Source organism: Poecile atricapillus, chromosome 6, assembly GCF_030490865.1.
Source record: "Poecile atricapillus isolate bPoeAtr1 chromosome 6, bPoeAtr1.hap1, whole genome shotgun sequence".
Lineage (NCBI taxonomy): Eukaryota > Metazoa > Chordata > Aves > Passeriformes > Paridae > Poecile > Poecile atricapillus.
Window position 1 is genome coordinate 38,296,427 of NC_081254.1, and position 27,797 is coordinate 38,324,223.

The following is a 27,797-nucleotide window of genomic DNA, read 5'->3' on the forward strand; positions in this document are numbered from 1 at the left end:
TTATTACTGTTGTGTTTTACTCTTGAGAGTGTTTATTCTGTGGCATGTGTGCATGCTGATTTCACAGAGGTGCATCTATGTAAAATGAGCAGAATATCAGTGTGCAGACAGTCTTTTGTTTAAAATGGTTGTCAGAGGTCTTTTTTCCTTAACTCAGTAACTTTGGTGGCCCAGAATCACCTTCCATTTCAGCTCCTGGCAGTGTCTGGCAGTGTGGGCTGGTGGAGCTTGGCAAGGGTTCAGGTTTGTGGAAGGGATCTCAGGGCTGGCTCACAGCCCCGCTGGCCTGAGGTGAGGTGACAGCAGCAGGGGACGAGTTTGCATTAGCACACGAGGGGTGTTTGGGTAAAATGTGTGAAATGCTGTGTGGGGCTGCCTTTCCTGCACAGCAGAAGGGCTCCTGTGCTTGTGCCAGGGCTGTGCACTGTGCCAACACATCTGCTGCTTGTCCAAGTGATCACTGCCGGCTTGTACAGGAAAAACAACCTTTGGGGGTGAATCAGTGACATCTCCCTCCTTCCCAGGGCAGACGTTTCCTTCTCCCCCAGTTTGCTGCTCAGTGGCAGTGGTGGCTCAGAGGAGCCTGGCAGCCAAGGACAGCACCTGGCACACAGTTCAGACAAGGAAAAACAGCTGCCACACACACACAGAGCCCAGCCTGGAGGCATATAACAACCTGGAAAGGTTTCTATTTCTTCATTTTTTTAAGTAACTCTGGCTAGAAGCCCAGCTAAGATGAAACTGGAGGAGAGGAATCAGTGGGTTTTTTTTCTCTTGCTCATCATAAGAGCAAGAATATCAGAATATTTACTGAGCCTTAGTGGAACAAACCTCAGTCACTAATGCTGAAACTGCACTCTGCAGATGGTCAGAAAGTGCTGGTAGGTAAAAGCAGCAGGACAGAGCTGCGTGTTTTGAGTCAGTCACAGGTCAGAGCTGCATCCAGATGATCCCACACACTGGAGACCCTGTGGGGGTCCTACAGCACAGATCTCCTGATGTGGGCAAGGGAGCTGCAAGGAGCTCTGCATTTTCCTGAACTGCCTTCAGCCAGGTGAGCTCCAGAGCTGCCTTCCAGCCATCACTTTTCTGAAATACAGCAAAAAGGGATAATCATCTGTGGTCTTAACTTGGGAAACAGCATAGAAGACTAATCCATAACAAAATATAGCTTTTGTTTTGTGTTTAGGAATAATCACAGTAGTTCATAGTATTGAAATAATTTTATTTAGCATGAGGTACATTGATTTGATTTGATGGCATTATGATGGATAAAAAGGCTCTTACAGAAGTTAATCCCAGGAATCCCAGTTAGAGCATGTGCTGTTTGTGTTTCTGTGAAGAAACCTGTATTTTGCAAAGTTCCCAGTTCAAGAACTAATGTGGTTTCCTGTTTCACATACAGCGTTATTTTCTAGGCACTCTGTTTCTTGCAGTATTCCTCAACCACCTTTGTATTTTTCCCTTTTTTGTCATAATTAATACTTCGCTTTTTTTTTCTTCTAATCCATTATTTACTAAAATCCATTATTTACTAAAGCTGGGCCTTCCAGAGGAAAAAAGTTCTGTCAATATATTGACTCAATAAAGGGGAAGGGAAAGGAAGAGACCTAGTACCAATGTTATTTTCCATGGAAATAGTGTAACCAAAACCATCTTCTTATTGTGTGGTTAAATTACCCACTCTTGAAGTGATGACTGCAAAGATACAAAATGGATTTACAGAAGTGTTTGATGTGTACTTCATGATAGGCTGCTTGTAACCCTTAAGAACCTTTTAGAGCTGAATCTGCTTAGTGTGGAAAAGGCAGAACCCGAAGGAAGAGCAATTATTCAGTGTTGTTTTGTGTTACAGTCACAGGGGGAAATGCTGTGTGCTAGAGGAGTTTTATACCTTCACTGTTAGACTGCAGCAGCAGTGGCTTGGAACCAAAGCCCAAAAACATAGAAAGGAGAGAGGGTGCACTTGAGCTCCTTCCCCTTCTGACTTGTTAGAGTCTGTTTTTTGGTGCTGAATGCCCACAGTCCTCACTGACAGTTCCTGGCACTGCTGTCAGGAATCAAAGATTCAAGGAAATGGTTTTTCACACGTGTGATTTGAACTGGCAGATCTCCAGCTCCTCTGCTCAGTGTGTGTGACTGTGTGAGCAGGAGTTCCACATGTGGTGTGTCCATTTAGGGTAAAGTTCTGGGCTTATCTCCAGTGTGGTTTGCCTTGTACAATGTCATGTCTCTGTGTTTCCTTGTTAGTTCTGTTTGATTGCAAAGTTCTGTAATTCTGTGGGCTTTTTTCCATCCCTTGTAAGGCACAGACTTGGCAGCAGATGGTAGCTTTGTCGTTATATTGTTACCTCTCTGAAATATAAATGTTTATTATATATATATTTTTGTATAATGCTATTTACTTTAGAAAGGGAGAAGCCCCAGTAGTTACAGTTTAGCTAACCTTCATCCCTGCTGCTCTCACATCCCCTTTTTTACCAGTTTTGGCATCACTTCCTCTGTAAGGGTTTCCTTGGCTTGGCTCCTGCAAAACTAAAGCAGATTTTGCTGCCCGTAGTTACTCAGCCTGGCTGTGATAGGACTGGCAGAGATCTGAGGCTGCACTGTCAGCACTCACAGCAGCACAGGTGCAAATTCCACACAGAAATAAGAAACCAGTGCAGTAATGAGGTGTCTCTAGTGGAGCGACTTAGTTTTAAAAAGTAATAATCCACATTGAAGGATCAATATGGATTATTTTGCATCATCCCAGACACAAAGCTTAATATCAGGATTTGTCATGTTTGATCACATACAGCAAATGTGGTGTAGGAGCAGCTGGGTTTAGGTCTGGGGTTTGTGGGGAGCGGGGCAGGCGCTGTGGTTCAGTGGCTCGTGTTTGTTCTGCCAGGAATGGTGGGAGGGTGACGCTGTGCGGGATTTTCTTCTGCTCAAAGCTTGCTAAACACATGCAGAGAATGAAGAGCAGAGCAGTGAGAGCCCGGCTGGGGAAGGTCCCTGTCCCAGGGAAGGGCTCAGTGGCAGGGGCCGAGGCTCTGGCTGGGGTGGCAGCTTTGGGCAGGGACCCCTGGCCCGGGGCTCCGCAGGCGTTGGGAGCAGCAGGGCTGGCACACGGGGGGCACACGGGGACACAGCAGTGGGGTCACACTGGGGAGAGGCACAGCTTTATCAGACTGAAAAATGAACTGAAGATGAATCTCTGCTTGGCAGAGAGCTGCTGCAGTAGAGCTGCTGCCTGTCAGTGCTGGGAAGGTGGCAGAGCTGGAGCCCAGAGCTTCCAGCAGTTATGGATCAGGGTGGGGGGTGACAGCCTCTGCAGGGCTGACAGTGCCTTCCCAGAAATGTCAGATTAACTACCTGGCAGCTGTGCTGCTGTTCCAGCTCTCACTGGAAATACCAGTAGCGGTCGAGTGTGGATAAACAGGCTCATGTGCTAAATTTCAGACATTCAAATAATTTGACAAAGCTTTGCGAAACACAGCCTCCTGTAAATCCCTGTTGGAAAGCATGGAACTTTCTTCTGTTGCATAAAATTTTATGTAGGGGATAGATCTTGATTTCTGTCACAGAATGTACAATTAATGAAAAGACAGATATAAGAAGACTGAAAAAGGTAAAAATCTGAGAAGCTGAAAAATTCAGTACATTGCATTTATTTGTGACTGTACTGAATGGACTTCACTTGTAATAAAGTAGGTCTTTGCAGTTCCATTGATTTTACCAAGCATCCCATTATTTACATTCTCTGCTAATTTTGTTGTGCTTGGTCTATTTCGTGTAAGGGTTAAATTATAAATCTTGTCACTTTTCTAAGTGAATTACTCAAAAATAGTTGGGTGTGCTGAACTTTTGCATGTCAATACTTCTTGAATAATCCAAGTTAATGGTGAATAAGGGTTTTTTTTTCTGGAATAAGAAAATGTACTGAAGGTAAATATCAGTCAGAAATACATTGATGTTTTCATCAAATCTGTAAGTATTTTTATATGAAAACATGTCAGTATAATCAGTGACATTTTTATTGTAATTAGATCAAGTCTAGTTTTGTTTTGTGCCATGTATTCATTGATTTCTGGAGTACTCAGTTAAGGTCGTGCATTGCTTAGCAAATCCTTGGCTTCCTTTTCATTGTTCAGAGAAGGCAGAGGAAACTCCTGTGTGGCTTAAAGCCTTCTTGCTGTGTTGAACTCGTGGTTTCTGTAGCTTGAGGGAGAATCTTTCCTGGAGTGTCCTCAGTGTCCTGAGGCTCCTCAAACCAGAGCTCCAAGGGCCTGAGGTTCAGGGAGCCTGTGGGACACTGTGTGGCTGGCACAGCCCTTAGCTGATGGGCAGAAGCATCTGCACACTGGGGACATTGCTCCACTTCCCAGTAGAGGTTTGTTATTTAAAGAGCCCTCTATTGTCTGTGTGCCTGCTCAGGCCCACAGGTGACCTTGCAATGAACAAATGCCACTGGGCTCTTCATGTGACTTGCTGAAGTTCCAGCCTCCTCCTCCTCCTCCTCCTCCTCCTCCTCCTCCTCCTCCTCCTCCTAATAAAGGTGCAGTGCACTGCAGTTAGTTCATTGTATAGGCATTCATTCAAATTAAAGAAACCAAACCAAAACAAAAACCAACCTTTCAAAACCAGCATTTCTGATTTTAGAGAGATGTGTTGAAACACCAGAGCCTCAAGCTGCAAGCAGGGTTTTATTAATACCAATGGATTGAAGGGAGAGAGGTTGCTGTGCTCACACAGCTCCTCACTTTCAAAGGGTGGGTTTGGTGAGATAATGATTGAAATGAAACTTCCCTGCAATAATCACCTGGGGGGTGGACAGAGGTAAGTTGTGAATAAAGAATACAGTGGTAACAGGCATTTTTCTCACAAGCTTTCTTCCCACACCCCTGCCGAGGCTGTGCTTCAGTTACTGAGGCTGAGAGGTTCGGGGTGCTGAAGGTGGCACAGGCACCAGTGGGTCCCTGCCTGTGCCCTGCCATCACACCCCTCTCCATGGGGCACAGATCCCTGGGGATGTGGGGAGCTCAGTGTCCCTCTCCATGGGGCTCAGACCCCTGGGGATGTGGGGAGCTCAGTGTCCCTCTCATGGGGCACAGACCCCTGGGGATGTGGGGAGCTGAATGTCCCTCTCCATGGGGCACAGACCCCTGGGGATGTGGGGAGCTCAGTGTCCCTCTCCATGGGGCACAGATCCCTGGGGATGTGGGGAGCTCAGTGTCCCTCTCCATGGGGCACAGATCCCTGGGGATGTGGGGAGCTCAGTGTCCCTCTCATGGGGCACAGATCCCTGGGGATGTGGGGAGCTCAGTGTCCCTCTCCATGGGGCACAGTTCCCTGGGGATGTGGGGAGCTCAGTGTCCCTCTCCATGGGGCACAGACCCCTGGGGATGTGGGGAGCTCAGTGTCCCTCTCATGGGGCACAGATCCCTGGGGATGTGGGGAGCTGAATGTCCCTCTCCATGGGCCATGGACCCCTGGGGATTTGGGGAGCTGAATGTCCCTCTCATGGGGCACAGACCCCTGGGGATGTGGGGAGCTCAGTGTCCCTCTCCATGGGGCACAGTTCCCTGGGGATGTGGGGAGCTCAGTGTCCCTCTCACGGTGCACAGATCCCTGGGGATGTGGGGAGCTCAGTGTCCCTCTCATGGGGCACAGACCCCTGGGGATGTGGGGAGCTCAGTGTCCCTCTCCATGGGGCACAGACCCCTGGGGATGTGGGGAGCTGAATGTCCCTCTCATGGGGCACAGATCCCTGGGGATGTGGGGAGCTGAATGTCCCTCTCCATGGGGCACAGACCCCTGGGGATGTGGGGAGCTCAGTGTCCCTCTCATGGGCCATGGACCCCTGGGGATGTGGGGAGCTCAGTGTCCCTCTCCATGGGGCACAGACCCCTGGGGATGTGGGGAGCTCAGTGTCCCTCTCCATGGGGCACAGACCCCTGGGGATGTGGGGAGCTCAGTGTCCCTCTCATGGGGCACAGACCCCTGGGGATGTGGGGAGCTCAGTGTCCCTCTCCATGGGGCACAGACCCCTGGGGATGTGGGGAGCTCAGTGTCCCTCTCCATGGGCCATGGATCCCTGGGGATGTGGGGAGCTCAGTGTCCCTCTCATGGGGCACAGATCCCTGGGGATGTGGGGAGCTCAGTGTCCCTCTCATGGGGCACAGACCCCTGGGGATGTGGGGAGCTCAGTGTCCCTTTCATGGGGCACAGATCCCTGGGGATGTGGGGAGCTCAGTGTCCCTTTCATGGGGCACAGATCCCTGGGGATGTGGGGAGCTCAGTGTCCCTCTCCATGGGGCACAGATCCCTGGGGATGTGGGGAGCTCAGTGTCTCTCTCCATGGGGCACAGACCCCTGGGGATGTGGGGAGCTCAGTGTCCCTCTCATGGGGCACAGATCCCTGGGGATGTGGGGAGCTCAGTGTCCCTCTCATGGGGCACAGACCCCTGGGGATGTGGGGAGCTCAGTGTCCCTCTGGCTGCCCCTGCTGTGTGTGCTGCTGTTTGGTGGTGCTGCTGTCCCCGAGCAGGACGGGCTCAGTGGTGGCCCCAGGCTGTGCAGCACCCGCTGCTCCTCACTGGGGCTGGGTGGCACCAGACTCTGGGAACACTGAGGGAACACTAAATCAAGTCCAGGCATTGCCAGGGTGTGCAGGAAAAGGCTGTGCTTTATTTTTTTCCCCAGATTGTTTTTACTTCGCGTGCTCTCTAGCAGTATTTTTTTAATGTGACGTGGCTCCTGCTCTGGGGTGGATAATGCAGCCTGCAGCAGCATCCTGGGCAGACCTTTGCTCAGTCTCTGTCCTTATGAGCAATAACCTGAGCCAGCATGACGGGGGCTCCAGTGGGGAGCAGTGGTCCTGGGAATACAGATGGACAACGTTATTCAAGTGTGTTATTGTTCCTTAAAATTATATCTGCTCGTTACTGAGAGAATAGTAAAGTTAATTTTTGTTAGATTAATGATACTTGAGTAATATTTTTGGTTGAGCTGAGTTCAAATAATTGGCCATTAATTGAAAAAGGAAATTGAAATTAATTTATCTTATACATAAATCCTGTCATAGTTATTAATGCATCTTAGAAAATATTGTCCTGTTCCCAGAAATGGATGGTGTACACTGATTCTCCCGAGCTTATTAGCTCTGTCAATTTAGAGTTTGGTTAAGTAAAAAAGATGATTTAGGAAGAGAGTTGTAATTGAATTGAATATTGAAGGAATTCACATGGTGATGAGTTCTCAGCCCACTTCTTCATTACCAGTTTTATGGAATGTTGAGGCTTGGCAGAGAGGCAGGATTTCCCCAGGAGATGGAGCTGGAGCTCCAGTCTGCAGTGCCCAGGTGTGGATACCCTGGAGGAGCCCTGGAGCCCTGCCCTGGGCTAGGAGAGCACCCTGGGGACACTGACACACTGCCACCAGGCAGGGAGGGGACACTGGGGACACAGACACACTGCCAGTGAGCTGGGAGGGGACACTGGGGACACAGACACACTGCCAGTGAGCTGGGAGGGGACACTGGGGACACAGACACACTGCCACCAGGCTGGGAGGGGACACTGGGGACACTGACACACTGCCAGTGAGCTGGGAGGGGACACAAGGGACACACACACACTGCCACCAGGCTGGGAGGGGACACTGGGGACACAGACACACTGCCAGTGAGCTGGGAGGGGACACTGGGGACACTGACACACTGCCACCAGGCAGGGAGGGCACACTGGGGACACAGACACACTGCCAGTGAGCTGGGAGGGCACACTGGGGACACAGACACACTGCCAGTGAGCTGGGAGGGGACACTGGGGACACTGACACACTGCCAGTGAGCTGGGAGGGCACACTGGGGACACTGACACACTGCCACCAGGCTGGGAGGGCACACTGGGGACACTGACACACTGCCACCAGGCTGGGAGGGGACACAAGGGACACACACACACGGAGGGTGTCTTTCAGGGGCAGCACTCTGGCCCTGGGCAGGCTAGAGGAGGGGCTCTGCTGCCGCTGGGATGTCCATCATAGTCTCAAATTTGTCACTGTCACTGTGACCCACTTCTGAGCAGGAGACTTTAGAATGTGTTTTACTGCTTCCCAATTACTGTAGTCTTGAAGTGAATTTTCTTTTACTACTCACATGAGCCTGTTTCCATCTTATTCTTTTTTTTCCTCCTTCTCCTTTCCACAAAAAGATAATTTGTACCAGTGTTTATTTCTGTACTGTTATCTGTAAAAATTATGCCAAACCAGAGAAGCAGAGTTTGTCTGACTGGGTGGCAGCAGCACTGCTTGGCAGAGATTTGGTGATCTCTGGAGGGAGGGTTGGAGACTGGGCTGTTCTGCAGGTGCAGGTGATGCTACAGGAGGAGCCAGGAGTGTCATTCAGACTCTTCTCAAATTGACTCCTATGAGGTTCATCCAGGGAATAATCTTCCAGGGTGGAGAAAAGTCCAGAATCCATTCTAAGAGACACATATGAGAAACCTGCAAGTGTTGTGTCTGTCATCATCAGGCTCCCCCATCATTCCTGAGCAAATGCTTCCCTCTGTCTCACTGTTTTGTTTTTCCCTAAGTGTTAAGTTAGTATAAACATTTTTAAACAAATCTTACTGTGCCAGTCCTTTGGGATTTTTTGTTGGTCCTCGTGCCCAGGTGCAGGGCTGTGTGGCAGTCCTGGGCAAGGGCTGGCAGCTGAGCCCTGCTTGTGTGCAGGTGCTGGCTACTCAGATACTGGAGTGATCTTTACTTTCTCCTAGCTCCACTTCTTAGGCAGAATAAAAAGAATAAAACAGTTTGAAAAACATGTTAGTGTTCCTTATAAAGGCCCTGAAATTCCAGAAGCAAATCTCCCGTCATGCACAGAAGTGCTTCTAGCGAGGTGTGTGTAGTAGAAAAAGGGAAATGGAAAAATGAGAATTTTAACCCCATTTGTAGGAAAAATGCAAAGCAGGATGGAGCCTCGTGGTGGCAGTGCCTGCCAGGGATCAGGGCTGCTACTGCACATTTTCCAGCAGTTCTTACCTCGCTGTGTCCATCCTCATCATGTTCATCGTCTTCATTGTAACTCACAATCCTTTCCCTTTACAGCCTCCTGCTTTTTCAGGAGTTTTGGTGAAATACACGGTTGGGAGCTTCTTGAAATGTGCGTCACAAAGTCTGACCTCTTCATTAGCTTCAATCTTTTAATTGAGGAAAATGAGTTTGTAAGGGAAGCTGGGGAGTGTCAAAGTTAATCCTACAGCTTCTGACAAAATCTTGGAAAAATGGTTGTATAAGTATTGTCATTCTGTGACATGACATTTACTTACAACCACCTGAAATGAAATCTCCCACTTAATTTCTTAGGGAACTAAGTTGTCTGTCAGGTAATAGCTTCCAGTCTCTTCTGGGTGGGAAATGGAATCTGAAAGGTGCTGCCACAGCAGAACCTTCCTCTAGTTTTGAGTTGTCTTTTATTCTGTGCGTTTCTGAAATATATCTCTTGACCCATCAACAGAGTTCTTGCTAGGAGGGCATGGCTTATCTTCCACCTGTTTTCTGATACTTTTATATGATTGTGGGAGGAGGAATAATTACAAAACTGTGAGGGATTTCACAGATCGGTAGCCCAGTAATACAGCCACGGGTACATCTCTGTTGTTTACAGATGTGCTCATGCTGAGAAAATTGGTGATAAAGCAGCTTCTTTATCCACAGAATTATTATCATGTTTTGTATCAGCTATATAATTTGTATATAGAATGGAATTTTCTATGGGCTATGGATTCTATATTCAGAATTTCACCCTGCAGTTGTGCAACAGACAGGAAAAAAAATTAATTGTAATGAAAAGTTACAACCTGGTTTTGTAGGAATACATGTATCTAAAAATCAGCTGAAATACTTGAAATTAAATTGTAGACTGTAATCTCTGAACACAAGAAGAAATCAACTATTTTAAGCTTTTAAAGGTTAAAACCCCCAACTTTTCTAATTGCTGCTGCAAAGCCGAGTTCTCCTTTCCGGCACAGCCTGCTGTGGCTGGCGGTCCCTGGTGGGCAGCCCCGAGCCTGGTGGCGCTGCCACCGTGTCCCCAACACCGCGTCCCTGTCACCGCGTCCCTGTCACCGCATCCCCAACACCGCGTCCCCAACACCGCATCTGTGTCACCATGTCCCCAACACCGCGTCCCCAACACCGCATCCCCAACACCACATCTGTGTCACCACATCCCCAACACCGCATCCCTGTCACTGCATCCCCAACACTGCATCTGTGTCACCATGTCCCCAACACCACATCCCTGTCACTGCATCCCCAACACCGCATCCCCAACACCACATCCATGTCACCGCGTCCCCAACACCACGTCCATGTCACCGCGTCCCCAACACCCCATCCTCGACACTATGTCCCCCACATCGCATCCCGTGCGGGGCTGTGCGGGGTTGGGCCGTGCGGGGCCGGGCTGTGATGGGAGCGCCCAGCGAGGAGCAGCAGCTGCTGGAGAGCAGCCGGGGACAGCGAGGCAGCCGTGGCCCCGCTCCGGGCCCTGTTCCCGGCCTGCCCTGCCCCACTGCCCGTGGGTGCTGGAGGGAGCCCGCAGGGTGGCACAGGCAGAAGAGCGCAGGACACGTTTCGGGATGGGCATGGTTGGGGTTTGGTTTTGTTTTGTTTCCTCTCCTGCTCTGCGGTAGGAGCCGCAGAAAGGCGCTGCGGGCGTGGGCTGCTCCTCACCTGCGCCACCAGCCCGGGCTGCGGCCCCGAGAGCTGCCAGAGCTGCTCCCGTCTCACTGCACGAGCAGGTGGCATTTTGGTTTGCTTCTGCCTTGTTGCATACTTAGTTACTGCATGTTCTTAAAGTAATTTGACCAAAGATCTGTGGAAAGAGTTACTGGTTGGCTCAACACATACCTCAAACGGTAAATCTTCTCAATCATCTGCCATTTGTGTGACAACTCTGCTTTTGACAGTCCAGTGATATTGCTGATGTATTTCCAAGGCTTTAACTTGGAGTTTAAGACTCGTTGCCTGCTTTTCGCATGAAAGTTGTCTATTTTTTATTTAACTTTTTCCCTTTTGTTATAGTATGTAGTACTTGAAGAACAGAGAACCTGAAGAAGGATGTAGCTCATGAAGAATAATTCCATTTGATAAATAAATTTTTTCTATTCAAACAGTAAAGAATTTTGAGGGAAAGCATGGCTAGTAGAGAATCTCACTGTGAATGGAATAAAAGTTTTGTGTTCTGGCCTTTTATTTTAATACCATTTCTTTGTGGTCCAAGAACGCAGCAAATCTTCTGGAGGTGAGAGGAAGGCAGTTTCCATGGCAGGGGAGCTGGGACAGGCTTTGCCGGGTAAAGGCTGTCTTGGTCCCAGCACAAGGCTCACAGATCATGGCATCCATCCCCTCCCCGAGAGCAGAGGCTGCCTGTGCCCTGTGTGTCCCTGGCTGTCCCCAGGACCCTGCTGTGTGCCACTGGGTGCTGCGGGCAGGGGCTGGGACTGTGCACAGGGAACAGGGCTGGGACAGGACCACAGGAGCTCTCCAGGAGCCCAGGGTCGCTCGGTGCCCGTGGGCAGCAGCTCATCCCCGAGCAGTCTGTTCCCCAGCACCGGCCTGCGGGCAGCCGCTCGCTGGGAGCGTTCTGGGTCGTGCTGAGGGTGGGGAACAGCGCTGGACACCGGAGCGTTGCAGTTCATGGTGTGTGTGGGGAACAGTGCTGGACACTGGAGTGTTCTGGTTCATGGTGTGTCCAGGGAACAGTGCTGGACACCGGAGTGTTCTGGTTCATGGTGTGTCCAGGGAAGTGTTGGACACTGGAGCGTTGCAGTTCGTGCTGAGGGTGGGGAACAGTGCTGGACACCGGAGCGTTGCAGTTCGTGCTGTGTGTGGGGAACAGTGCTGGACACTGGAGTGTTCTGGTTCGTGGTGTGTGTGGGGAACAGTGCTGGACACTGGAGCGTTCTGGTTCGTGGTGTGTGTGGGGAACAGTGCTGGACACTGGAGCGTTCTGGGTCGTGCTGAGGGTGGGGAACAGCGCTGGACACCGGAGCGTTGCAGTTCATGGTGTGTGTGGGGAACAGTGCTGGACACTGGAGCGTTGCAGTTCGTGCTGAGGGTGGGGAACAGTGCTGGACACCGGAGCGTTGCAGTTCGTGCTGTGTGTGGGGAACAGTGCTGGACACCAGAGCGTTGCAGTTCGTGCTGTGTGTGGGGAACAGTGCTGGACACCAGAGCGTTGCAGTTCGTGCTGTGTGTGGGGAACAGTGCTGGACACTGGAGTGTTCTGGTTCGTGGTGTGTGTGGGGAACAGTGCTGGACACTGGAGCGTTGCAGTTTGTGCTGTGTCCAGGGAAGTGTTGGACACTGGAGTGTTCTGGTTCGTGCTGTGGCTGGGGAACAGTGCTGGACACTGGAGTGTTCTGGTTCATGGTGTGTCCAAGGAACAGTGCTGGACACTGGAGTGTTCTGGTTCGTGCTGTGTCCGAGGAACAGTGCTGGACACCGGAGTGTTCTGGTTCATGGTGTGTCCAGGGAACAGTGCTGGACACTGGAGTGTTCTGGTTCATGGTGTGTCCAGGGAACAGTGCTGGACACTGGAGTGTTCTGGTTCATGGTGTGTCCAGGGAACAGTGCTGGACACTGGAGTGTTCTGGTTCGTGCTGAGGGTGGGGAACAGTGCTGGACACTGGAGTGTTCTGGTTCGTGCTGTGTCCAGGGAACAGTGCTGGACACTGGAGCGTTGTAGTTCGTGCTGTGTCCAGAGAAGTGTTGGACACTGGAGTGTTCTGGTTCGTGCTGTGGCTGGGGAACAGTGCTGGACACTGGAGTGTTCTGGTTCGTGCTGTGTCCAGGGAACAGCGCTGGACACTGGAGTGTTCTGGTTCATGGTGTGTCCAAGGAACAGTGCTGGACACTGGAGTGTTCTGGTTCGTGCTGTGTCCGAGGAACAGTGCTGGACACCGGAGTGTTCTGGTTCGTGCTGTGTCCAGGGAACAGTGCTGGACACCGGAGCGTTGCAGTTCGTGCTGTGTCCGAGGAGCAGTGCTGGACCCCGGAGCATTGTGCAGCGTGTCCGCTGGGATCTGACCCTTCCCTTGTACCGCACAGGGATCCTCCCAGCCTTTATTCAGGCTGTGGGCAATGCTCAGCAGCGCTGCCGTGGGCAGGTCCCCAGCCCCTCGCTGCCCACTGCCCACAGCTCCCTGGCTCTCCACGAGGGCTGAGGCTTCAGGGTGATTTGTGTAAAGGCTTGCCGAGCGTGCAGGAGGATGTGGTGTGTTTAACAGAACAGGAGGAGTGGTAAGGGAAAACATTGTTATCTGCTGAAGTAATTGAGGATCTGACATAAATAATACAGGAAATGCTTTAAATTGAAGTTTCTAAAGCCCCACATGGGGTCCTCTTTAGAAATCTGGGCACCTAGTTCCCAAGTTTTGTTTTTTTACAGAAAAAAAAAATGCCTAAGGTATGGAGCAGTCAGAAATATCGTTTGCATTTGTGTGTGGTAGGGTGAAGGGCAGGGCCAGTTAGACATTGGTTGAGCAGAGCCTTCATGTTATTAACAGCTCTTTCCAGGTAATGCATGTGTGGAATTTGGTTTGTGTGACAAAATGTTTGATTTGGAACAGCTCTGGCTTTCAAGAAAATATGTAAGATTGGAAAATATGAAAATAATTGCTTGAGAAATTATGAAATGCTGCTTAAGGTACTTGCTAATGTGTTTGTCTGAGACACTGAATTAATACTTAAATAAGATCAGTGTGACTGTAGAAAAATCAGGTGTATGGTGTTTACTGACAGGAATTAATGGGTTTATTAGTGTTTGAAATAATTTTTAATGCAGCCTTTGTAGCCAAAAAGAGAGCAGTCCATGAGGATGCTCACCCTGACTGTGAAGATCCTATGGCAGTCGGGTTTCACTGCGCTGCTCACCTGCCATACCATGCAGAAAGGCTTGGAGTGCAGCTGTTATTTCACAATGAAATAAAAACTAACAGGAGCAAAAGATGGAGCTGTGTTATGTCCCCTGATCCTAGCTCAGGGTATGGCTGTTGCTGTGAAAGACACTGAACAGCCCAGTTTGCAAGGGAAGGACGGTGAATGGTGCACGGCTCTGGTGTGATGCTGAGCTGAGCTGGAGGCTGCTGGAGCCCGATGATTTTGGCAGTAGAGCCATTGCCAGGGACACAAGGCAGTGACAAAGGCAGCAGACGGCGTCTCGTGCCTTCAGGAGCTGTTGGGAGCTTTGGACGCGGGTGTTGAAATGCCTCAGACACGCGCTCACTGTTCTGTTACATTCTGCAATGTTTGCAGCGTACAGACCCAAACTAGAACCCTCTGACACTGAGGAAGTGTTTCCACTTCGTTTTAGAGGGCTTTCCAAGTATCTATTGATCAGTGTTCCCTAACAGCACAGAAATAATGTGTCTAATTTAACTGGCCACATGGAAGAGTATAGAAAAAACATTAGTTATCCCTTGAAAGGCTTGGAACGTCGATAGGAGGACATAACATTAATGACTTTCCTATACACAAGCTTCAAAAATGGCTAAATGAGGAAGAAATTACAAATTTATTTTCCTATAATTTCAGCAGTTGTCTTGTTTTACTGCACCAGTAAAGCATTAAGCAATGAAATGTCAAACAAGGAGTATTTTCCTGATAATTTGTCTGACATGCAAAGTGTGTGAAACAAAAGGGGAAAAGGTAGGAATGTGGGGTTTAGTCATTTTGACAAATTTAGTGATTTTTGCTCATGAATTCTGGCTGAGACACTGCTGTCTCTGTCCAAACAGTTCCAAATATTTCTGTTTGCTGAGTGGCTCACTGTAAGGAATAGCTTTGTGTCTCAATTCTGGCCTTTACACTTGAACACAGACTGCCATATTGGCAGTAATTTATTAACATAGATATGTGTAGCAAAAGAAAAGAACTGATGGTTACAATTTTTCCAAATAAACAGGATAAATACCAGCTCTGTAGAGGTGGGTGACAGCAGATGCAGTTGGGAATGCTTGTTATCTGTTCTATTTTGGTTGTGCATATCAAAGTACAGAGGAGTTTGGGATTGGTTTCTTTCTATTCCATCTTTTCCAGGCAAAGATGTTGTTGGAGAAAAATGTAAAATACAATTTCTGAATGAAGCAAAATGATGGTGAACATTGTTTTAGGAGTGATGGGCATTACTCCTGGAGTACCCACAGACCCTGTGCAGGGGTGATGGGGGCCAGGTGCTCCTGGCTGTTGGGGAGAGCAGGTTTGCCTGCAGTGTTTGGATGTGCAGCTGGTGGCCTTGCTGTCCTTCCTGTCTGACTGCTCAGGTTGTGCATCTTTTGTCTTTCAGGTTTAGTGGAGAAGTGTTTCCATGTTGGTTTTATCCTAACATGGAAAAGGCTCCCACCTCTCACACAGAAGCATGTTTTTTACTGAAAGTTGTTACTGTACCAGGGCTCTGAGACATCCATGTTCTTTGTCCTCAAACTAGAAGGTTTCTCTTACAATGTTTTGTAATAAGCATAGGAAAAATTGTGCTACAAACAGGAATTGGCATCTCTCAAGTAGATTCAGTTTCTTCCAAATAACAAGGTCAGTAAAAGAGCAAAGTTCTGTTTGGGACAGGAAAGGGCATCAGCTTGTCCAGGAGGGAACATCAAATGATATAAATGCCATGGAAGGTGTGAATCTGTCTCATACAGATGTTAGGACTGATCTTTAATGTCTGTGGAAGTCAGCAGATGTGCCAGTGGTGAGCTGGTCCGTGTTGCTGGGAGCAGGCTGGCACAGCACGTGCCTGTGGGTACAGCTCACAGCCATGGAAGTGATGGGAAATGGGGCTGCCCAGAAACTGGGCCAGAATTCACCCTCATATTAAAATTCATAGTTGATGGCTTGACTACTTAGAGTAGAGCAGTTTGGGGGGGTTGGACCACAGAGTAAGGAATCATGTAAGGGAAAGGAAGTCTGCATGGGTGGGTAATGTCTGAGAATGCTGGGAACAAATGATCAGTAAATAGATATACCCTGGAGGGTAGAAGAAGACATAGTAAATCATAACTTTAATCTAAAAACCCAGTCAAACCAACACATGCACACACAAATACCAGAAACTCACAACAAAACACAAAACCATCTAACTCATTTTGCAAGATTTTTTGTCTCTCTCAGCTAATTACAGTAATGGCTTACTAAACCCAGGCTCAGAAGGCTGCAGTTTTATTGTGTCTTGCATTCCTGAAAAGGTCTCCAAAAAAGATGGAGTATTTCTGTATGGACTCATTTCTTTGTGAAACAAAGAGCAGAGAGTGTAAATGTCTGCATTGGGACTCTTAGGCTGAACTACAGCTGATCTCTGCACACACTCTGGGCCTTCCCGTGCTGGGTGTGTTTTCTCTCCAGACTCGCCCTCTCCCAGGAGCAGGGACTCCTTTCTGCTGTCCCCTCCCTTTAGCTTCTGGGCAGGAGTGGGAGAACATTTGCCTGTGGCCCAGAGACCTCAGAGGTAAATGGGGAAGGAAGGGATGAAAATATAATTTGGACACTGCTGTTTTCTGTGGAAGTGCAAAATAGCCTCTTTGCTATAAATTCGTATTGACTGCTAATTTCAACACATAGATGAGGGTTATTCTTCTGTATATGGAATGGACATTTTTGATGGACAAAAAAAAGTACCTCCAGTGGTCCTGAAAGTGTGAGAAAAATCTGAGCTAAAAATTTAGAACACTTGGAAAATGCAAACTTCAAAACACTTAGATAAACCTTTGTTAAACCAGATGGTAAGACTGGAGACAGTCACTTTGCAGTCATTTTTTAGGATTTCCATTGCACAACAGCTCTGCTTCATTTTTTTGCCTTTAACCATGAGCCAACAAAATACCGCTTGCATAGTGTTTTTAAGTCTTCTTCAGGGATGCAGTGGGTATTCACAGGCCAGTAAAATGCTGCGTGTCTGTACTGGCTGAGCAGGAAGGATGGGTTCCTTAGCAGGGATGCTGGAGTGGAGAAGTCTGGGGAGCATTATCCAAGATATGTGTCTCCATCAAAGCATATCCAGTGATGGATATTTTTCAGGGGCCCTGGGCATGTCCTCAGTTTTCAGCCTTTCTCCCAGGTGAGAGACTTGTTCCCTGCCAGGCTTCCAGATAGCCCCTGGCAGCAGCAGGATCCTAGGGCTATTCTCAGTCAGATTTTAGTGGTTTTTTTCTGATCTCCTAATACTAGCATAAGAGTAAAAACTGTCATTTGTCAGTCTGGATCCCTTTGGTTTCTGACTGAGATCAACAAACCAAGAATTCTTACTGAGTTGCAAGATTTAATTGGGAAATTAGATGCCTTGCAGTGAAACCCAAGGACTGTTCCTTCTAAACTGTGTCACAAAAACACAGGTGACCAAGCACACATTTGGGTTATTTGTCAGTCACTGCAGGTCTCCACTTGAATCTAGAAGGATTTAATGACTCAAATTTCGGAGTGGTGTCAGTCCCTCTCCATGCAGAGGAGGTGTATTGGGGATGGTGTGCTTGGCTGCTGCGAGTGCAGTTGAGTGCTGCAATAGAATGAAACCTCCCCACGAGTCCCAGGAAGTCTCCTTACCCTGACTTTGTAGTGCTGCTGTCAGTAAGCCAGAAGCTGCTGGCTTTCAGTTAATGTCATTACATAAAGCTGCTCCTTTAATATGACCTTTAGCTCGGATACATAATTTGGAGAAATAGTCCTGCATTTACTTTTCAGTTAGTATTCTGGAACACACCCCAGGAGGATGACTGTCATTTATCACTCTCTCAAGCACAGGACTTCATGAAGGCAATTTTTTAAAGAGTGTGAGCTATTAATTATGCTGAGAAAAGAATGTGTTCCTTGGAGCAGCCCATCTTGCAGAGACACATTTCCTCCTTGTCTCTGCTCCTTGTTTTTTAAGACACGGAGAGAAGAAATGTGAGATATCCTCATAAACGCTTCTTACTGGTAGATGCTTTTCCCATTTTGGTATCCTCCTAGTTTCAAGTAAGCTGTGCTTTAAGGAACTGATTACTGCACTAAGTAACAGCTATGTTATCCTAACAGTTATGTTATCCCATCACCAATGAGTTCCCAGGGCTGGACATCACCATTTTGTTACAAAATCACTTGGGGTGCCCAATTAGTGCTTGGGTTCGAGTTGTGGTTCTGTGATCACGAGAGTACTTTGTGCAGAAAGCAGAGCCAGTCTGCAGCAGTTACCTGTGCAGTGCATGCATGCCCAGGTAAGCTTGAGTCTTCCAAGCTCTGCCAGCCACAAGTCCCACAGGCCTGTTCTTGTGCCACACACATCCCATCCTTGACCTGCATTTCACTGACCTGTGCACAGTAAACCCTGCAGTCAATGCTCTTCTCAGTGTTTAGACACACTCGTCCTTTTCCAGAAGAGCTGTGTTGGTGTTTGTGTAGCATCTGAGTCTCTTACCCTGGAAGGGTGATGCCGTTGTGGAAGGGAGGTTTGGAGCCCCAGTCTGTAAAAGGTGCCTTGGAGGACGGTGTGTCCTGCTGGAGGGCAGCTGGGCTCAGGGGTGGCTGTGGCTCCTGCAGCAGCAGGGCAGATGGGTGCTGGCTGTGGATTCCTGCAGGGCAGATGTTGGGTGCTGGCTGTGGATTCCTGCAGGACAGATGTTGGGCACTGGCTGTGGCTCCTGCAGCAGCAGCAGGGCAGATGTTGGGTGCTGGCAGTGGCTCCTGGAGCAGCAGCAGGGCAGATGTTGGGCACTGGCTGTGGCTCCTGCAGCAGCAGCAGGGCAGATGTTGGGCACTGGCTGTGGATTCCTGCAGGGCAGATGTTGTGTGCTGGCTGTGGATTCCTGCAGGGCAGATGTTGGGGGCTGGCTGTGGCTCCTGCAGGACAGATGTTGGGCACTGGCTGTGGCTCCTGCAGCAGCAGCAGGGCAGATGTTGGGCACTGGCTGTGGCTCCTGCAGCAGCAGGGCAGATGTTGGGCACTGGCTGTGGATTCCTGCAGGGCAGATGTTGGGCACTGGCTGTGGATTCCTGCAGGGCAGATGTTGGGCACTGGCTGTGGATTCCTGCAGGGCAGATGTTGGGCACTGGCTGTAGCTCCTGCAGCAGCAGCAGGACAGATGTTGGGCACTGGCTGTGGCTCCTGCAGCAGCAGCAGGGCAGATGTTGGGCACTGGCTGTGGATTCCTGCAGGGCAGATGTTGGGCACTGGCTGTGGATTCCTGCAGGGCAGATGTTGGGCACTGGCTGTAGCTCCTGCAGCAGCAGCAGGACAGATGTTGGGCACTGGCTGTGGCTCCTGCAGCAGCAGCAGGGCAGCACCCACTGGCTCTGTGGCTCTCCCCAGCCCTGCAGCACCGATCGATTGAGCCACCAGAGCCCACGAGCAGCCCCTCGTGCCACAGGGATCCTCCCTCCTGCTTCCCCTGTGCGCTCCACTTCTTCCAGCCACCAGAACAATATTTTGAAATTTATGGAAAATTAATTATCGATTACAGATGTGCCCTGGTTCGAGGAAGGTAAAAACGAATGGATGCATTTACGATGAGGGACGTAATCTGCTTTGTGAAACTGATTGTCTTTCACTCTGCTCCTGCCCTCCCTCTCTTCTCCTTCTCCCTCATCCAGCCCCCTCCCCCTTCCCGTACACGGGTAAGAGACAGGCCTGATAAAGTGGGAGAAGCAAGATTGGTTTTCTAAGGGCACCAGGCCCTTCATGACCAGGTAAATCATGGGCTGTCTGGAGCTGGGGCTGGGTGATGACCTGCTCCCCGTGCCGCGGCACTGCACCCCCCTGCGGGACGTGATGATGTGCACCCGTGCGGCTGCGGGGGGCTGCAGTGAAGGTGAAACTGTCATATCGATCTTTTTAGCACTAAAATATGAGCCACTTTACTCCACTCCCCGATGCTGTGATGTGAAAAATAATAACTCGGATCCAAATTAAAAATATTGATCTCTGGAAGGTGTTGAAAGTAAATAAACACCTTCCGAAGTTTTCGGGTCAGCCAAGAAATGGTATTCAGCAATAAATGTGTCGGCATGTCAGAATCCAGGGTTCTTGATCTGTTTTTCCTTTCAAATTGATTTTTCATTACTTACTTCCTAAAAGTGTTGGAATTTGGTCCTCTACCGTTAAATCTCAGTGTTTGGGCAAATTATTTCTTTGGGGCTTATGAGGTGCTCCTAATCCACTCGGTCATTGATTGATTGATTTTTGACTCAATAAACTTGCATTACCCTTGCTTTATTTAAGGCTTCCATCATAATTTTTTGTACATTTAGGCTTGACTTTTTTATTTCCTTCTAACAGATGAGCTGACATTGGTCTATCAAACATGTGGGAAAACAATTGCCACAAGGTTAATTTTATTGCTAGCTCCATGCATTTTAAGTAGGTGCCAGGTATTTTCCACTCCAGGCTGATAAATTGCAGTTGAACCACTAAAGCATAAGAATGAACAGAAGCACTGTAACAACAACAATAGAAACCCCATAGAAATGCATCACAGAGCATAAGCATTAAATGGATTATTTTTGCTTCATTGGTTTAACTTCATTTTGCATCCGAGCAGCAATAGGTGTGCGGCAGCGTAATGAGCTCTGCAGCGGGGCTCGCTCGGGCCCTGGCGCTGCAGCGTTCTGTACTCTGGGGGTGGAGGTATTTTGGTCTTTCTGGTTAGTGGAAAGGATACACCTGCATTTTCAAAAAGCCATTTTCTCTTAAAAAGTGGCCAGTTGAATTTTAGATGTCAAAATGTTCTTCTGAACAGGTTTATTGATGTTGCTGTTCTCTGGCAGCTGTTGCAGCAATGGCAGAGCACCAGCTCAGTCTTGAAAGGTGGCAGGAAAGAGCTGCAGTGGGCATGGGAGGAGCCTCTCCATGAGCAGAGAGAGGAGTTTGGTCAGTGTTAAAAAACACCCTGAAGCTGGTGGGTCTGACCTGTGGAGCCTTCACTGCACCCCAGCTGTCCCCAGCTGTTCACACCTTTATGTATTCCCATGGTTCCCAGTTTGCAGAGTTCTTTTCCTGGATCCACATCCTGGATCATGTGTTTATTCTGTTTAATTTAAGAAGACATGATCAGTTAAGAGGAATTAAACTGGATCTCTGTAAATTACTTATTGGGCTGATGGCAGTTTTGGTCATTGTCCACTTCCCTCCATAGCTGCATTTCATCAGCCAGGTTATTCATCAGCCATTGTTAGCGTGCAGGAGTTGGATTAAAATTCCTGGGGTTCATAGTATTTATCTTTTTTTAAACCCGTGTCTGTTTTTCTGGTATTCCCTTGACAGGGCATGTAAGTGTGCTCCCAGGGCTGTAAGGCTCACACACAGGTGAGGTGGTACCAGCTCACAGGTGGGGCTCCCCGTGTCCTGGGAAATCTGGCCGTGTGTTTCATGTCCTTTCAGATCACTTGTAGTGAGGGCAAAGGGGAAAAAAAAAAGAAATTTGATTTTTTACTAATCTGAGTGTTGTAAATGGAGTTTGTAAACCTGATATTCTTCTCTTTGAGTGTGCTCAATAGCAAAGATCCTGTGTTTATTTTCAGGGACTTTTTTTGATTGTGGGTTAATGATATTCTTAAATAGGTTTGTTCATAAAAGGTCCAGTTCAGTAATTAAAAAAATGGGAATGGAATAAGTCTTTAAGAGTGTAGGCCAAGGAACCAGTAAAAGAGCAAAACCCCAGGGGTTCACATGCAGTGATGTGGAGATGGAAAGCGAGAAAGAATTCCTGCCAGTAACAGTCTTTACAGGTTGTCTCCCTCCTCCTTAGCTTTGCAGTCATTGATGTGTGTGTTTGACAGCTGTGTCTAACACAGCAGCACTAAAACTTTTCTCCTTTCCTATTTAGGAATATTTTCAAGTGGAAAAGCAATATTAGATTCTGTTTTACTGTGGAAAATAAAGAGACTCCAGTCTGCTATCTATTTGGGTATTTTTCTCTATTTTCAAAAATGGTTCTATTTCATTGGCAAAAAGGAGAACTTTGAACGTCATCGTCCTGACAGCTGATAATCCCAGTGCCAGGGTTAAGAGATCACATGGCAGGAGCATCCTCAGCTACTGCAGCACTGTGGCAGAACCTTGGTCACCTCACATTGTCCTTAGCAACCTTCCCTTGGCTGTGATATTTTAAAAACAGAAGTCAGTAGTTGTTCAGGTGTTGCTGGTTGTGTTTAGTTTTTCTGTTTCTGTTAAGATCAGTGTTATGCCCGGATTGTCTTTTAATTCAATCACTTGTCACTGGACTTTCCTAAAGAGTACAAACAGTTTGTAAGTGACAGGCTGGCAAAGGGCTGACCAAGACTATTGTGGTTGGACCATATATCAGGGCAAAAGACAAATATGATTGAGTGCTGTGTCATGGCACCACGTGTGGGAAACAAATATTCCGCACGAAATCTGTAGGAGCAAACTGAAAATTTGTTAAGCTCTTAAAGAGCTTAAAGGCACGTTAGCATTTCCTGACAGAAGCCCACTGAAGCAGTGAACAGAAGACGAAGGAGCCAGAGTCACAGTGGCTGTGTCAGAACTCAGATTTGCGGTTGTGTTCGATATCCTGCTCTGCACAGACACACAACTCGTGTGTTGTGCTGGGACTGAGAGCAGGATGGCTCCTGGCACCTGCGAGCCTCTTCCCACCATGGGCTGAACAACCTGTGCTCAGGGAATTCATCAATTCCTTTTGTCAAACTGCAGAAAAGTCTTAGTCATTTCTTACAGAATTCTGCTGTCCTTTGTGTGTTTGGATGGTTCTGCTGAAGTGGCTGTACCCACAGTGTTTGGGTCTAACGTGGCCATCTGCTGCCTCACCAAAAAGGGTTTATTTGGGTTTACTTTGCCCAAGATGGGCACCTGATGGGAACAGCTTCTTGTGGAGCTGCCAGCAGAGTACAAAGACCCTCCGTCACTCAGGTGAAGCCCTTCCTTACTGCAGCTGCTAAATGAACAAAATATGCATAGGAGGAATGAAGATCAAGTTAGATTAATAATCTGTTAAAGCACTTTGTTTTCCTTATCTTCTCACAGATTAATAAAAGCCTAGTAGAAAAAAATCAGCTCATACAAGATACAGTATTAAAAGAAAGAGTTGTTTTCAAACAGAACAGTGATGAGGATAAATAAATCTGATGGACTCCCAGTAATGTTTGGTTTGTTTCTACTGACCTGTGTTATTTCTTTAAAAGTCTGCCAGTGTAATTTGAAAAGCAAAGTGAGGTTGAACCCTTTTTCTATCTTCAGTGGGAAAGGTACGTTTAATAAATCTGAATGAGTTTGTCACCTGGGGTGAATTTTACCTATGCTTCCTTCATTCTTCAGGCACTGAGATCAGTGATGATTATTAAGCTTTGCAAAGCCAACATGAGTCAACATGTGCATGATAAATGGAGCTATTATTGTACATAGGGAAACAATTAATGTGTTGCTCCATAATGTGATGTCCATTAACACGCCCCAGCAGTAATGCAAGCCAGGAAAGCTGTGTGCCCAGGTCTCAGGTGAGGTACAAGGGAAAATATTCCAATAGTTGTTCAGGCACTAATTTGAAAGTTGCATCTTTCTGTCTGTCTGTCTGTCTGTCTGTCTTGGCAGCAGACAATGACCTCTGCTCTCAGCAGTGGGGTTAGGCCACTGTGCTCGTGTGTATCCTTGGTGAACCATGCTCCCTGCTCTGCCTTGGATGTTTGAGAAGTGCCTTGGTCAATACTCTCAGCACCTTAGTCCTTTTCAACAGATACTCTGTGAATTCCACCAGCCAGCTGTAGAAACCAGATGTGGACTCATGTCTGGATTCATTTTTTGTGCTGTATAACCAGGGAAATATTTCGAGCTGTCAGTGCAGATACTTCATAAAATTGTTCGGGGTGGTAATTTCACTATGGTATGAAAAGAGTGTTACTTCATATTTCCTAATTTAATTTTAAAAACCCTCCAAAAGATGTCTGCTTAATTTCCTCTTTCAAGTTTCTTGAAGAAGAGTAACCCTGCCCAGCTCATGCACGCTGTGGCAGCAGCCGAGTCCCGAGGCTGTCACTGATGGGAGAAGGGAGAGGGTCCAGCAGGTTTGAAGGTGTTGGGGGATCCCAGAGCAGCAGTGGCCTCACTCCTCTGATGTGCTTTCTGGTCATTTCTTTAAAGATAGCAGTTTGGTTCTGTTTCAGTGGAGAAGCTTTATACTTTAAAGATTTAATTATCAGAGCAAAATGTAATTAACTCACAGTAGCATTCCTGTAGCCTCCCCATTTTGGATCTGCAGCTGTTCCTGCAGGAGAAAGATCTTTTTTGTTACATCAAATGGCACTTGGGACTCGGGTTTGATCTCTGCCATGGCAGCAGTTGCTGTGTGTAAGGGGCGAGCGAGGGAACACCGAGCCTGCTGCACGCCGCTCCATCATTGCACTTCATTTTCATTTCAGAACTGTGCTTGTGCTAGAGTTAGCAAATTTAATTAAAGAAACTTAAGCTTGTTTTTAAAGCTCAGTTATTTCTTTCCATTTGCTTCATCATTGTGAAAAATTTTTAATAGGCTTTGGTTACCCTTTCAGGGTTCTTTGTTAGACAGTTCATCTAAGGAAATCTGTGGGTTGATAGATTTTCTGATTAAATACTTGAGACACAGTAGATGTTTTAATTGTCCTGAGATCCATTTTTCTTGAGAGTCTGTGGCAATGTGCAGTCTGCTTTTTAGAAACACTGATTGATGAATTCTGCCGTAATTTAAACTAAAAGTTAATAAGACAGGCCTACATGGATCTGATGCAAGTTATTAGACCTGTAAGGCACTTTAATATATGCCATTTATTATTCAAAGAAGTGAAAGCCAAAAATGTTTCATGTGCACTAATAAAAATTCAATATAATTATTTCAGAGAACTTCGGGAAATGCAAACGGTCAGATAAACTGAATTTATTAAACAATATCCAGTGACAAGAATGCTGATGGAGCTCTCAGGCTGGTGGTACCTTTGCAGTAGGGGTATGATGCTGTTGAAACTTCCTTTGCATAAGAGGTTTCTGACTTTTCCTTACCATGGAGTTAAAACCATGACATTCAGGGTTTCACTTTTGCTCTCTGCTTCAAAATATAAAACGTTGATGGCTCTGTCCAGTGTTTTGCCTAAATTGCTGTGGATTTCTGTGTCCCGAGGTTAAAGATGAGCTCAGGTAACAATTGCTCGACTGCACTTCCCAATGGTCAGGCCTGAAATCCAGACCCACTCCTATGGCTGTCTGATAAAGTTTAGGGTTTTCTGCTATTAAAATCTTCCTTTGAAATAATAAATGACTACATGCTGTCAAGGTAGGGTCTGGAAAGGCCAGCATGTAGAATGGGCTGAGATTTCATCTGAGTGTAGTTGAGTTTTATAGATCTATTTATGAGATCCAATACTGTAATGATGTAATTTTACTTGTCTAATAAATGTAGCTGTACAACGAAGGATAGCAAACATTTCCATTGTGACCAAAATCCTTTAAACTGCAGCCACTTTGATCTTAGAGCTCATGCTATTTAATAAATGCTGGCCATTCTTCTAACAATCACAATTATTTAAAGGGTTTTCAAAAGGGATAGAGCAAATCAAATAAAACAATTACTGTTGTATCTCATTCTGAAGTTAAGTGTATTTTTTATGTGAGTCTTGTTTAGTGTCTCCTCCCAGTTTTCATCCATTATCACAATAATTGAGTTTGTAGCTGGAATTAAATTTATCAAATTGTGTTATCCTCTTTTGAAATTGGATAGGTATCCTGGCAGTGGGAGCTAGAAGTTAATCTGCTTTGCTAAAGCCTCCAGTGGCACAGCGGCAACAGGATTGAGAAGGCTCAAACATTTTCCTGTCACCCTGGACACGATGTAATTTCTCCTCAATCCCTTGTGCAAATAATGACATTTGAATCGAGCATTAACAGGCTTAATTACTTTAAAATTGTCATTTTAATTTACACTGATATAGTATTGATCATACAAGCAGAGATTAAGCTGTTCACTGGAGCAGATGATGGGGAATTAAACATTAAAGGGTCCTCGTGGGGCTGAGAGGCCGCCCAGAGAGTGCCAGGAGAGGAATGATATTTCTCTGTAATGAACTGGCGGCATGCAGGGACATGAATCTTTGGCCTACTGGAAAAAGGGAAATAATGGGGTTTGGGAAGCATTTGCAGGTTATTCATTCGCTGCCATGCACCAATTCTCCAGTGATTCATCCACCTCACCAACATTTATTTATCTAGCAAATTCAGGAGCTCTGACCTTTCTGCTAAGTACATTTAACATAAGACAGAGTGGAATATTTCAGGTGTAACTTTTTACAAATATTAGTTATTGTTTCTTATTTCTGACTAATATTAAACAGAGTTATTTAATCTGCCATCCATACTTGCACCCATTTGCGTGACTCATGATGAGCAGACGGACTTCATAAAGAGATCCAGGTATTGTGGGACTCGATGAGGTCCTCAAAGTCCTTGACCTCATTTAGTTACAGTCTGATTTTCTTCTTTGGCAAACCTGAATTAAAGTTAATTTAAGGCAAGCTGACATGAGTTTACATGGGTGATTATATAGCGTATAATAGCCAAAATGATGACTAATCCTTGTAAAACCTCCAGCCTAAAAATGTCACCACTCTGGTAGGGAGCATGCTTTAAAAGACCAGGCAGATAGATATGGAATATTTTAAGGATAAAAATTTCATTTCAGTGATTTGGATTTGTATAATAGTTTATTGAAATTTTGCTAGGGAAAAAGTACTGCTATTTTAATAATTTACAGTTTAAAAGTCAAAATTAAATGTGGATACTAAATTGCACAAAATTGATTTTGTGTTTTTATACATAGCGGCAACATTATTTTTCCCCTGTCCTGAGCTAGTGGGCTAGTTTTCCTTATGCCTTACATTTAATTTTTATCAGGTAAAACTATAACCAGTACTGTAACTATACAGGATACCAGGTGAGTCAGGGTACTTACAGTCATTGCAATTCAAAATCAAGTGTCTTCTTTCTGAAAATGGACATTTTTCTTACTGAAGAGAACAGTAGGGACAGATCACCCCCACTGACTTTAGGTGTTAATTTCTTTTTCATTTGGTAAATATGTAAATTCCCAAGGAAGCCCACTGAAGTCAATAGCATCTGTGGACTAGTTACTGTAGCTTCCTTAGGAGCCCATTTTCCTTGCATGTTACCAAGGGATTGGTCCTTAAAAGTGAGGAAGGTGATGCAATGTGGGAAGTTGAATTTTCTTACAGCTTACATTTTTTTTGCTTTCACTGGAAAATGCTTTGAATAAAACTGTAATCTGTTGCTAGACAGAAAAAGGCATGGGGTTAGGGTTCTGACACATAGCAATGATTTGTGCTCGCTTTTTTAAAAAACAGCTTCCTTTTGTAAACTAAGGAAATTTGTGTTTATCTATTTTTTTTGTCCAAAAGGATGTTTTGATTGGGATTTGGGTGAAGATCTTTGCGTTTGGGGTTATTTTAATTACAGACTTAGGAACACACTTGGGTGCTCTCAGTTCTCTGTGGGTACAGCTGATTTTATCAGTTTAGTAGTTTTTGCTTAAAAATGTTTGTTTTCCCTGAAGGCTGACCTGCTGAATCCTGTGCAAGTGAGGAAGGTGCTGTGGTGAATGCAGCGAGCCTGGGGGGCTCAGGCTGCAGAGCAGGGAAAGGCAATTGGAAAGGAAGGGCCGAGGTGGAGCAGGGGATGTGCAGGCACAGAGCTGCACCAGGGCCAGGGCCAGGCGCTCACTCCCTCCGGGGTGTCCCTGTGTCTGGGTGTCCCTGTGTCTGGGTGTCCCTGT

General features: G+C 46.9%; 1 protein-coding gene across 3 annotated transcripts in view; it reads left to right on the forward strand.

Annotated features, from left to right (window-relative positions):
* Window positions 1–27,797, forward strand: part of INPP5A (inositol polyphosphate-5-phosphatase A) — a 196,538-nt gene that overhangs the window by 58,169 nt on the left and 110,572 nt on the right. The gene's annotated exons all lie outside the window — the stretch shown is intronic.